The following is a 12,657-nucleotide window of genomic DNA, read 5'->3' on the forward strand; positions in this document are numbered from 1 at the left end:
GACTTGGCGGGGGGGGGACCGGGGGGGAGTGAGGAAGGAAGTGGGGAGGGGGAGGATATGGCAGTGAAAGGACACATCAGAAGGAATTCTGAGGAGGTGATAATTCACCTCAAAGGGAAGTAACCTTTTGAAGCGGGTGAAAAGATGGATGAGGAAAGTCTGCCTAGATTTCTTTGAATTACTTCCCAAAGCAGACAGGGATTGTCATTTTCAATCTCTACACCTTTAAATCTGTGATTGCCTTACAGTAGTTGTCCCTGCTGTCCTTTGGTGAACACATCCAGCTATTCACTGGTAGCATATGCATTCCAGAGCACATATTTGTGAGACATTTAATTATTTTCACGGATAGCTCCAGCATATTTAAACTTTGCTTTGTCACGTCGTCCTAGCCATTCTGCAGAGAATGCTCTCAAGGATGCCGTGTATCCATCTTTTTTTTGGTTTGTTTGTTTATTTGTTTTTTTTTTACATCTTTATTGGAGTATATTTGCTTTACAATGGTGTGTTAGTTTCTGCTTTATAACAAAGTGAATCAGCTCTACATATACATATGTCCCCATATCTCTTCCCTCTTGCGTCTCCCTCCCTCCCACCCTCCCTATCCCACCCCTCTAGGTGGTCACAAAGCACCGGAGCTGATCTCCCTGTGCTATGTGGCTGCTTCCCACTAGCTATTTATTTTACGTTTGGTAGTGTAGACACCTGCCTACTCCCTTCAGACACTCATGTGTCCCTTTCCAATTTTTAGTTACCTTTTTAAGGAAGGGGTTTTAGCAAAATGCCTATGGCAAGTCTCAGCATTTGTTGGTCCATTTAAGTTTAAGGTTTGGGAATTACATTTTTCCTCCTGGAAAACAGAAAAATACTAGCCAAAGAAAGCATTACTGACTGGAAGAGAAACAGTCATATTTCCTCCTTTCAAAAAAAAAAAAAAAAGAGAAGGGGAATGCTTACGTCTTCCTAAGAAAGCTGAAAGCCCAGTTAAGATCACTAGAATTTTCATTACAATAGTTGTAAGCTCCCAAAATTACAGGACTGAGGGATCGTCTCTTAATTCCCTGTGGGAAAAGCTGGAAAGGTGAACAGAGATACGGATGTGGTGCTTCCCAAGAAAACAGAAAGTTTAGAGCAAGTTGATGAGACACAGGATAAAATAAACCCTGCGGCAGACATGTGTGAAATACACAGCCCCAAAGGAGGCAGATGCTGCTCAGGTGTTACTTCCGTTAGACAAAGGAAAGAAAATGGATTCGAAAATAAAAAGGAAGCTGGGAGATAATAGTAATGGCTGAAACTGAAGCATTTGGCACCTTGCAAAAGGTGTGTAGAAAGAATAAACCCAGCCTGGGAATATAAGAAAAGATCTTGAAGGTGTGTGGGTATATGAATGTTTTTCTTTTTTCTCATCTTTGCTTTTAAAGATCTCTTCTTAGTTGAGAGTGCAGAATCATTTGTATTCTTGCTATGGCAATAACAACCTATACTGCACCTCCGCTTCTGTGATCCAAAAGACACAAACCCTAGAAATTCTGTTATCATAGTCCCTGATTTGGTGATAGAGATGAAATGAAGAGCACAACTTGTATTATTAATAGAGCGAGTAGCTTCCTAAATCTTGGTAAACATCACATTACGTTTTTGAGCCCAGACATGCAAGTTTTAAAGTACAATACATTGATATTTGGATGTAGGTCTATAAATGATTATGGCTACTTTCTATTCTTTCAAAACTTAACAAGGGTTGGGAAAGCTTGAAGATTCTTCTTGAAAAACAGGAAGCTGGATTCTTGCCTCCCTAGCAAGGCTGGCAGTAATGGAGAAACAAGAGTGACCTGGAGTTTTGTGAAAAAGTATCTTCCAACCTATCTTTATTTGATTTCTTCTTTAGTTTTTGAAAGCATTTCCACCTGGCATTCTGTACTCTAATTTTCTGGCTCTGAATATATTTGAATTTGGTATGCCTTCCCTCCTAAACAGCAAAGAGCTCAACTCACAAAACAGGAAAGATTTTTTTTTGGAGGGATCTTATGCTGCATTTCTTTTCAGAACCTGGAGTTCTCAGACATCATCTCCTCTTGAACAGTAAAAGTCATGCTCCTTGCTTCTAGGAAGTTTATAACTGTTGAAGGAGGGTTTATTAAGATGATCATATAAGATCCCTCATTAAATAAATTTCCCCAGGACTTTCAGAAATGATGATGGAAATTAATACTGGGACAGATTTGTCCAGTGTAAAATATACACATTAAGGTGTAATGCCACTTTCTTTCTACATAATACTTATCTACAAGCACTTTGGCCGAAGCTTCTAAGTAAACCCTTCCCACTAAGGCAGCATCCTCGATAAAGCGTGGACTGGCTTTTGGTGGTGGGTGTGAGTGGAGGTGACCTGCAGAGTCAATGGGTCCAGCTTCTGCCTTGAATTACATGTCTCTGAGAGGCTACGTGGGAGGAGGTCAGAGGCTCCCTGGACTGCAGATCATGCCCCTTCAAGAAAAGTTTATTTCAACTCCGCCTGGGTCTTCTTGAGCCCTATCAACTGCGGTAGAGATTATTGTTTTTGTGGCTAGTCCCTCTGGGGGAGACATCCTACCATCCGTCTCAGTCCCCACATGGTTGGGGAATTATTGATATCAGCCTGAGCCATAGAGATTTGCAAGTGACTCATGCCTGGCTAACTGGAATACCCCATCCTCCCAGCCACAGTGATTAGTTCAGCGATGGGCAAGGGTCCCAGTCAGAACCAGTGTGATTCAGTCTTGGGACAATGGCAAGGTCTGTTGAGAGAAGGAGGTGTTATCTGTTTTCTATGTGCCTTTAAGGTGCGGAAATGCAAGCCTAGAGTTGTTGGCAGCCACTTGATCACCATGAGGGGGTACTCACTGAGCATGGCATAAGCAGATGGGAATCCAGGAGCATAATACGTGCTCATGGAAGAATTGGAACAATTTTCAGAATGAAACACTAATGCTAGTATGCTGGCACAGATTTACTAACCTGGCTCTGAGGTTTCATCCTCTCTGCCTCTGTGGCCACTACTGAGAGCTTACTTTCCCTTTCCATGCCTTATGGCTTCTGCTTACTCATGGCTTTTAACTCCTGCTTTCTCAAGCCAAGGTATGTCTTGGCTTCTGTGCTACTCTACTGTCTGGGCCTGTTATGTGTTTCTCATATTCAATATAATCAAGTAAGGTGGTCTGATTAGGTTATTTACTAACTAGTACAAAGTGCTGTTACATACAATTTGGGGAGGAAATACTTCTACCCTCAGATTCTGTCCCTGGGCCTGAAAATTAAACTAACATAAGGCAAATTAACAGGAGAAAAGCAGGTAAGTTTTATTTAATATTCTTACATGCACACAGGCATCTTGATAAGGAAAATGAAGATGCAAAGAAGCGGTTTAGGCCCTAAAGCTTACACATCGTTTTAAAAAAGAACAATAAATTGTGGAGGTGGGACAAGACAAAGGGACTTATTTTGGGGCAGCGAATTGTGGGATAGTGACCAGGAAATATATGGAGGAAATGAATGGAAGATGAGGGTTGTTTTCATTGGTTTGTTTGTACAGATCCATTTGGGTGTTCAACTCACGATCTCCAGTGATAAGAATGTTTTTTCTTGGTGTCAGGAGGCCAGATTTTTCATGGGAAATCTTATGACCTGCTTTTAGATAGAAAGGAGGAGGGCAGAGAGCCTTTCCTGCATCTACAGTTTCTCAAGTGCCTTCCGCTCAAAATAATCCACATGCAGAGGGGGCAATATTTTAGGATGGCATGCTTTGAACCCCTTCAATACTTTTTAAATAATATATAGGTAGAATATATACTTTAAAAGTATTTATTGAGCACCTGCTATGTGCCAGGCATTGTCCTATGCACGTTAACCCATATTCACTCATTTTATTCTCACAAAACCCCAGCAGGTAAGAACTATTATTATCTTCATTGTATGGATGAAGAAACTGTAAAATTTAAAGAATTTGCCTGAGGTCACACAACTAGTAAGTGGAAGAGCAGTATTCAAATGATTCACTTTTCCTGTATTGACCTTTCATATCACTTCATAGGTGTTGGTTTCCTTCCTGCCTGATCTCCAAACAAGGCTTCCTTCTCTGTCAGGGGCCAAACTCCAGGCAGATGGCCTGGCCCAGGGTATTGTGGCGGCCAGTAGGTAGGAAAGGGCTTCTGTCCTCTCGGGGCGCTTCCTCAGTGAGAAAAATCTCACTTAAGTGATTGTTTTTTCAATGGGTTACTTGGTTAAACCATGACTTCCTCTTACAGGATTGGGGGCACGCTGCAAGCTGCTTCTGTTTCCTTTCCCCTCCCCACCTCGGCCAGCCCACTCATAGCCTTCTTTCCATTTTTATCACATCTACTTTCCTCTTAGCACTTATCACAGTGTTCACTTATATTCATTTACCTGTGTGTTTATCCCTCTAACATTTATCTCCTCCATTTCCATAAGGACGGAAAGTGTAATCTGTTCCATCCCTGCTGAATCATCAGCAGGCCTGGCTGTGGTGAGCCATCCATAAATATTTTTCGCATAAATAAATGAGCAAAGAAATGAATGGATGAATTTCTTATCTGGATTTCTCCTTTAGGGAAAGGGGAAATCCTCAAGGATGAAAACAGTGATTTAGGAAGATAAAGAAAATGACCTTTTAGAGTGTGGCATGAGGATGGATACTCTATAGATAAGGTGACCCTATGCCCCTGTTTGCTTGTGACAGTCCTGGTTTGTCCCTTGACCTGGCATCCTGTCTGGTTTAGCATTTGTTTGGGGTAATGTGATCACACCTAAAAGATGATAATTCGTGACTGGTCTCCCTTTCCCTGACTCCTTCTAGGTAACTTATACCTCCCTTTCAAGGAAAACATGTCCAGGGCTTGCTGATAACATCTTGTGTACTCAGACGCAGCCCCCGACCCCCTGATTCTCAACGTCAGGTCGTCGTGGGAGAAGTGCTCCGTGGTACCGCCCATGATGACCACGTGGTGCGCCAGCCAAATGTGCCACAGACCCCGCCATGTGCTTCAACAGGTACAAAGTAGCAGCTGCAATTAAGGGATCAGAGGGAAATAAGGGAAAATTATAGGTTAGGTGGGTGTGAAATATCTATAAGAAATAGTGCCTGTTTTCATCCTTAAAAGTATAAATTGTATGGACGTCTTATCTAGAAACCTCATTCTTTCTTTTTCTTTTTTCTTTTCTTTTTTTTTTTTTTTTTTGCGGTACGTGGGCCTCTCACTGCCGTGGCCTCTCCCGTTGCGGAGCACAGGCTCCGGACGCGCAGGCTCAGCAGCCATGGCTCATGGGCCCAGCCGCTCCGTGGCATGTGGGATCTTCCTGGACCAGGACACGAACCCGTGTCTCCTGCATCGGCAGGCGGACTCTCAACCACTGCGCCACCAGGGAAGCCCTCTTTCTTTTCTATTTTTAATCTTTTTCCCCTTATATTTTTTTGTGAACATTTGTGGTTCTGAAAGTTTTGTTTGTAAATTAAGCATCCAGATTCCAGGACCTCCCTATAGTTGCTGAGATTCAATAGGCCTGGAGTGGAGCCCAGGAATCTGCATTTTCAATGGGCTTGCTCCAGGATTCTGACTCTAGTGGTCTACAGAACAGCCTTGGGGAAAAGCCTGCGTGTCCACAGAAGGCAGTACCTTTCCAGTGGTGAGGTGTAATGGTAGCAAGCATCCTGGGCCTGAGTGAGGATCCAGGCCCCTGGGGGAGAGGAAAGGTGTGACTTTAGGAAGGGGGGAACCAGAACCAGCTGTTCAAACTCCGGCTATTTCCTGCCTTGGTTTGTAGGTTTTTTGAACAGGACACTGATACCATGTGTCTGATGTGTGGCATATTTGTAGCTTTACTTATTACCAAGTGTCTCTAAAAAATGACTATATATATGTCCAATAGCAAGCACACACAGTGACATTTCTTCCTGAAGTTCAGGTCACGATGATTTGAGGGCCTGATCTAGTCAGCTGCTACCTGTGTTCCTGACCATCGGTGGACAGTGGTGCTTTGTTCAAGCTGGCGTGGATTTCGCTAAACATTTAAGAGTAGAAGTGTGTTGGGTGTTTGATTTGTGTGTGTGGTATCTACATGCAGGCACACATGCAGTGGCTGTTGAAGAGAATGATACTGACAAATATTCTTTGCTTGACTAAATTTAAATCGAGCTCCATCACCTTTTCCTAGGGCCATGTGTGTGCGTCTTTGTAAAATCTCGTTTTAGCGAGAACCATGCTAATTCAATTTAGTAAGATTTTTCCAACCTTCTTTTCTTATCACCCATCAATATCTAATTGATTTCTTCATCATCCACCATCCCTCCAGGCCTGTCTTCAGCAAAGATACTGTCAGCTGGGTTTAGCCAGAATACTCCTTACCTCTGATGTTTCCTGTGAGTAATTCTCCACCTATTGACCCCCACTCCGCTCCTTGGATGTAAATCCCCACTTACCCCTGCTGTATTTGGAGTTGAGCCTGGTTCTATACCGAGGTCTCTTTTCCCCTTTTGCAATCGTCCCGAAAAAAATCTGCTTTCACTGCTTTAACTTCTGTCCAGTTCTGGTTTTTCTTTAACGATACTGATATTTACATAGAGATAATATGACCAAGATGGATATGTTTAATCTCAACAGGTTGGAAATAAAAAACTTGATTGTATTTAAATATGTAAATACGTATCATAGATTTTCTTCTAGAAGGTACTTTTCTCTGAGATCTGAGAGCATCCTGTTTTTTAAAAAAAGTCAGTCCATCTGCTGAATTTGCCACACACAAAAGGAAATGTTCCCAGTCGGGTTGATTTTTCACTAGTTTCAAGCCATTGTATGTACTGAATTGGTTTTCAACAATAACAGCTACAAAAATCTACTTTGTTCTTTTCCAAAAAGCCTCGTTTAGAATCTTCCTTGAATACGGTGCTGCCCAGATGGTGTAAAAGTAAATGAAGACACATGGTCCCTGGAGCTGGGTGTCACTCAGTCTCTCCATGTGCTCGTGTGCGTCCTGTCAGCGTGGCCGGCCACGCGGAAACAAGACAGGCATACATCGCCAGTGTTTGAGAACTCTGCAACATATTTCTGTATGAACAGAAAAACAAGCAAACCAACCAGTAGTATTTGTTAAATGTCATCATTTAAAAAGAACAACAAAGGCAGATTTCACTGAAACTCAAAGTTCTGGCAGTAGCAGTAAGATGCCCTCTACTAGAAAGAAGAACATGGAAGTTAGGGTCCTGTCTCCTCCATTGACTGGATGTGTGAAAATGTCAGTCTCTGAGGGGAAGAGATGAAGAATACAATGATGTATTCTGCTTAATTGTCTAATATTTCAGACTTTTGTCAATAATTGAGAATGAAAATAGCTCCTGTCTCTTTTTTGTCCCAGATGGACAAGTTAAATCCCATGAAGGACAATTTTGGGGTCCCTGAGTCCCTTCCCAATGGAAGAAGGTGAGGGGAGAAGTAATTTGCACACTGAAGATGCCTAAGAACTCCTGGGTATCAACATGGGCTCTGAATTCTTGGGTTCGTATTTCTGGCTCTACCAGTTTCTACCTGGGTGACTTTAGGCAAGAAACACGGAAACTTTGACCCACTTAACCTCAGTATCTATGAAAAGGGAGTGAACCATAATGTTTACTTCTTCGGATTGTTGTTAGGATCTAGAAATAGCGTCTAAACACAGGTGAATGCCTGGTATACACAGCACTCAGCACGTGCTAAATGTAATTATTATGATTCCCCTCAGTAAACACAAGATGAGAATCAACAGCATTACATGAGTTTCCTTAACTAGGAACTCTTTTCCTTTGGCATATTCTAGAACTGTCTCTTGATTTCAGAGGCTTTTAGAATTATGATCGAAATGCACACTGGTGATCCCTTTTAAATCTTTTCTTTTCAATCCTTTGTTAAGAAAGTGGATTCAATGAACTTTTCTCTACCACAGATTTTCTAAGAAAATGTGTTGAAGCATGGTTTTCCCAGATAAAGTTATTTTGGGAAAGGAAAAAAAAGGAGTGGGATGGAGCTAGGTGGGGCAGAAGTTTCCATGGTCAAAGTTTGGGAAACTCTAGGTTAAATTTTTTCCTGAAGAATCTTTCAAAGATCTTAATTATTTAATAAATATTATTTAGTGCTTATTATGTGCCAGACACTTTTGTAAGTGCTTTATGAATATTAACATATTAATCATATGAGGTAGGAGACCTCTTCATTTCACCTATAAGCAAACAGAGAAGTTAAGTACATAACCCAAGGTCTCACAGCTAAGGAAGAAAGAGCTGATACTGGTCCCTAGACTCTCCTTTGAACCCCTTGTACAAGCTAATAGGCAGTTTCAAGCTCCACGAAGGAGCCTGGCCCTTGGACTCTGTAATTCCCTGTACTTATTTGACTGCAGAACCCACTTTGTTGTAACAGATGGGAACAGAGCTATGGGACTAGTTTTCTCCATAATTCACGAATTCATTGATTTCAGTGGGGAAGGAAATTTACATTTATTGAACAGCTGCTCTATGCCAGGCATAGTGCTGGGGTGTTTCTCCCAACAGTGCTAGGTAGTCAGTACACAAACAAAGCTTTAACCTGAGAATGATGGACTGTCTTTGGATTTGATTAATAAAAGCAATAGACTATGCTGTAGCTGGGTAGCTCATCCTAGCTACTGGATTTTCCTATCTACCAGACACAACGATTTATGCTATCGGCCACGATGAAATAAAGTAGGTGTTGGGATCATAAACAACAATCTCAAATTAGATCACAAATCATTTCCAAAACAGCCAAGCCCACCGTTACGCTGAAGGTGTTGGCATTAACATACAGCCCGGGTTCCAACCTTCTCCAGATGGCATCCATTGGCCTACTCAGACCCACTCCATCACCTCAGGCCTCTTCCCTCCGAAACCCTCCCACCACTTGACAAAGCAATGCTGATTGTTCTAGAAGCACCCTCTGTCTTTGTAAAAAGAACTTTTTAATTCGTTAGTTGGGAATTTTACTCTGAAGCCTAAAATCATACTTTGGAAATAAACATACTCTACTCACTACATTTTTCAGAAAGTTAAAGAAAAAGGCACATACAGTTTAAATTTAATCAAATATTCTTTTATAGCCACCTTGGCTATATGCTGTAAAATATGATGGCATCTCTGAACTACAGGGCTTGCTAGATTTAAGATAACCTAGGCTTTCTCTTTCTGACTTACTTCACTCTGTATGACAGACTCTAGGTCCATCCACCTCATTACAAATAGCTCAATTTCGTTTCCTTTTATGGCTGAGTAATATTCCATTGTATATATGGGCCACATCTTCTTTATCCATTCATCCGATGATGGACACTTAGGTTGTTTCCATCTCCAGGCTATTGTAAATAGAGCTGCAATGAACATTTTGGTACATGACTCTTTTTGAATTATGGTTTTCTCAGGGTATATGCCCAAATACCATGCTAAGACATATATATGGAATTTAAGAAAAAAAAATGTCGTGAAGAACCTAGGGGTAAGACAGGAATAAAGACACAGACCTACTAGAGAATGGACTTGAGGATACGGGGAGGGGGAAGGGTAAGCTGTGACAAAGCGAGAGAGTGACATGGACATATATACACTACCAAATGTAAAATAGATAGCTAGTGGGAAGCAGCCGCATAGCACAGGGAGATCAGCTCGGTGCTTTGTGACCACCTAGAGGGGTGGGATAGGGAGGGTGGGATGGAGGGAGATGCAAGAGGGAAGACATATGGGAACATATGTATATGTATAACTGATTCACTTTGTTATAAAGCAGAAACTAACACACCATTGTAAAGCAATTATACTCCAATAAAGATGTAAAAAAAAAAAAAAAAAGATAACCTAGGCTGAACATAGAAGGCAGAAAAATAGAATAATGATCAGCGCCTCTAGCCTTTGTTATTCCTCCAAATCTTGAGGACAAAAAGCCAACATCCTTCTCTAAGCAAATAGATTAATTTTATAACTAATTTGTGTTTTGTGTCTTTGGTTTCATTCAAATGTGGTTGTTAATGACAGTGCCCAAATATATTTCCAACTATTCTTAAATACGTGAGCTAAATACATGTTTTTCTGTGCACTCTTTATTTATCTCTTTAAAACTAAAAATAATTCAGAGAGATTTTTGCTTGTTTTTAATTTTTATGTAAGAGGAAGTACGGTGCGCTTTAAGTGTGATTGGATTGAACTGCAATTTTTCTCCAACAGTAGCTGGTGTTATCATATCAGCTTTTAAGGTATTCCTAAGAAAATGGTAAAAAACAAAACAAAACAAAACAAATAAATCAACAACAGCAACAAGAAACCCCAAAGATTAAAAAAAGAGAGAGAAAACTAAAGTGTTCTAGAATATTCACTTTCTTGGAAAATTTTTCCCTTTAAGAAATACTTTGGAATGGAATGCTTATACGTCAAGACTAAGTAGAGGCACATTTCCCATAAAACCCTGTAACTCCAGGAAAATGTTTTTATAAGAAAAACAGTAGTTATACAGAACTGTGAGACTTTGATATTTGATACTAAATTTGGTATTTACACTTATTTAGTTAAAAGAGTCCCATTCCTCCCTTCCTTTGGAAACTCAGGGCCACAAACCACGTTATCTTTTTCTGGCTGTACCTTAACAGGAGAGAGGTGAACATCTGACCAAGCTAATCATGTATGTATGTTTTATGAATTTATCTGTCTTTCTTCTTCCTGCTGTTTGCCTCTTTGCTTTCCCCTCATTCACCACATGGTCTGCTCTACGCTCATTACCTCATGTCACAGATGTGGCAAAGCAGAAAACTGTAGTTGAGAAGTAAGATGCTTCCCACTCCAAATTTTTTCTTGCAGAAGCCTAAGCACTTAGGGACGTTTAGATGATTTCACACTGAGATAAAAAGGACAGCATTCCTGATTGTCGATAGCCAAAGAATCTTGGCCAGCAACACTAGAAAAACTTTCCACCAACCTAGAACGAGATGCCCTTGGCTGCGTGGTGGGTAAGGGTGGGAGATACAGAGCTCGCCAGAGTCAGGAAGACCAGGGTCAGTGGCTGCATGTCAGATCCAGGACAAAGCCGACCATCCCCAAGCACATGTCTGGGTACTGTTAGCAGCCTGGCAAAGTCATCTAGACCTAAGTATGTCAGGGAAAAAGGCCTTCACATGGGACACTGGCAGTGCCCAGGGCTATGAGGATCATGGTCCACAGAACTGCTCCCTCCTCCGGCCCCAGCCTCCCTTGGAGTAGCTCTCCCCTGTGGCCTTTGCTCAGGGGCCCCACAAATGTCCTTCCTGTCCCAGCCAGGGATGACGCCTCAACAGCAGACAGCAGTCCACCCAGTGAAAGCCAAGCAGTACATCCATTCATTCTTCCATTTTAATTAATTCAACAAAATATTTATTGAACACTTCCTGTTGCTGGGACCACTTGTAGGCACTGGGCAGAGAGAGAAATGAATCTCTTCCTTCACGGCTCTTCAATTCTCTTGGGGAGACTAACAGTGAGACACAGAATAACATAAAGACACATCAGGTAGCTGTAGGGCCATGAAGGAAAAGAGGGGCTAGGGATCAGAGAGAGAAGGGAGAAGGTTCTAAATATCCTGGAGAAATGGGTTAGGGAGGGGCTGGGAGGAAAGGCCATCTGAGCAGAGACCTGCCTGCAGGGAGAGACTGTTGAGGAGGAAAGCAGGAGGGGAAGGAGCGCTCATTCCTGAAGATGGGACAGGGACTCTGCTGGAAGACTCTGAGCCTGAGCCTGGTGGGGACGTGGGGACATGGGGAAGGGGAGGGGGAGGGAGGGGAAGGGGAGGGAGGGGGAGGGAGGGGGAGGGAGGGGAGGGGAAGGGGAGGGAGGGGAGGGGGAGGAGGGGGAGGGGGAGGATAAGGGAGGGAGGGGAGGGGAGGGGAGGGAGGGGGAGGGGAAGGGGAGGGGAGGGGAAGGAGAAGGGAGGGGGAGGGAGGAGAGGGGGAGGAGGGAAAGGGAGGGGGGGGAGGGGAGGGGCAGGGCAGCAGCAGATTGTGAAGAGAAGCCATTGGAGGGTGGGGAGCAAAGAGTGCAGACTGTGACTCTCCAGGACAAGCATGTCACAGGCAATGTTTAGGATACACTTAAGTGACCAAGTCAGCTGCGTAAAGCCAGGTCCCAGCCGGGTCGGGTTGAGTGCGCCAAGCTGGGTGCACTGTGCGAAGTCATGCAGCCTGCAGGACTTGGACCCAGGGTGTCTGTGTTCCTGACCACTAAGTCACCTGCTCTACTGTGCTACCTGCTTCTATACTGATGCCACAGGCACTCAAATAAAATGGGACTTTGGTGATATTTCCCCATATAAATGGCTTTAGTAGTTTCCTGATTGTCAGGCATAAAAAAGAGTTTAATCACCTTCTTATCCAGTTATTTTGGCCCTACTTTGTATGTAGCTCCAATCCAGCCCCACTGAACTACCTGCTACTCTCTGCCCATTGTTGAGGCTTTCATGATTCGACTTCACTTTATATTCCGTTGCTCTCTGTTTGGGATGCTTTTTTCTTCTCTTTAACTCCCAGGACACAGGCAATGCCATCTTCTCTGTGAGGTTATCCCTCCTCACCTCTTTTTCAAACGCTGCTCTTATAGTTCTTGGTACA

The sequence above is a fragment of the Mesoplodon mirus genome, assembly GCF_964341445.2.
Source record: "Mesoplodon mirus genome assembly, chromosome: 4".
In the NCBI taxonomy this organism is placed as follows: domain Eukaryota; kingdom Metazoa; phylum Chordata; class Mammalia; order Artiodactyla; family Ziphiidae; genus Mesoplodon; species Mesoplodon mirus.